Below are 1,088 nucleotides of genomic sequence, written 5' to 3' on the forward strand. Positions count from 1 at the left end.
TGTGTGTGTCTGAATCCTCTTTTTCTCCTTTTTTCCAGACAGGATCTTGCTTCATCACCCAGGCTGGAGGGCAGTGGCACAATCACAGCTCATTGCAGCTTTAACCTCCTGGGCTCCCTCCTGGGAGAGAGCCTCTCACCTCAACCTTCAGAGTAGTTGGGACTACAGGCATGTGCCACCACACCTGGCTAATTTTTGAATTTTTTGTAGAGTTGGGGTCTTGCTAGGTTGCTTAGACTGGTCTCAAACTCCTGGCTTCAAGCGATTCTCCTGCCTTGGGCTCCTAAAATGCTGAGATTATAGGTATGAGCCAGCGTATGTGGCCGGCATCCTGCACATATTGATACATCACGATTTCATTATCATTTAGGTCGAAATGTTTTCTCATGTCTCTTGTGATTTCTTTTTTGATTCAAGGTTATTGAAGAGTGTTGCTTAATTTCAGAATATTTGAAGATCTTAAAAACATTTTACTTAATTCTGTCTTAATACCACAGTGGTCAAAAAACATAACCTGGGCCGGCATGGAGGTTGCACTGAGCCAAGATAGCGCCACTGCACTCCAGCCTGGGCAACAAAGCGAGGCTCTGTCTCAAAAAAACCGAAAACAAAAAACATGACCTGAATGAATTTGATCCTTTGCCATTTTTTGACATTTGTTTATGGACGAGCATATAGCCCATCTCAGTGTATATTCCATGAGCACTTCATAAGAATGTGACTGCAATTTCTGAGTATGATATTCTGTAGTCAGTTAAGTCAAACTAACTGGTAATGCTATCAAATTTTCTATGACCTTACTTTCCCCCCCCAACTTATTCTAACAATTAGAGGGGATATCAAAATATAAAATGTTTGTGGATTCATGTGTTTTTCCTTTTGGTTTGTTAATTTTTGCTTTATGTATTTTAAAGCTTTCTTATTAGGTATATACAGATTTAGGATGTTTATGTCTTGACTAATTAAATGTTTTAATATTAAGAATTTTTTTTTATCTCTGGAATACTCTTTGCTTGAAAGATACTTTATCTGATATTAATATAACCAAAAACCTAAGCCAAACATTGCTTTTTTTTTTTTTTGAGAGG

This window comes from Cebus imitator, unplaced genomic scaffold, assembly GCF_001604975.1.
Source record: "Cebus imitator isolate Cc_AM_T3 unplaced genomic scaffold, Cebus_imitator-1.0 Scaffold2, whole genome shotgun sequence".
Taxonomy (NCBI): Eukaryota; Metazoa; Chordata; class Mammalia; order Primates; family Cebidae; genus Cebus; species Cebus imitator.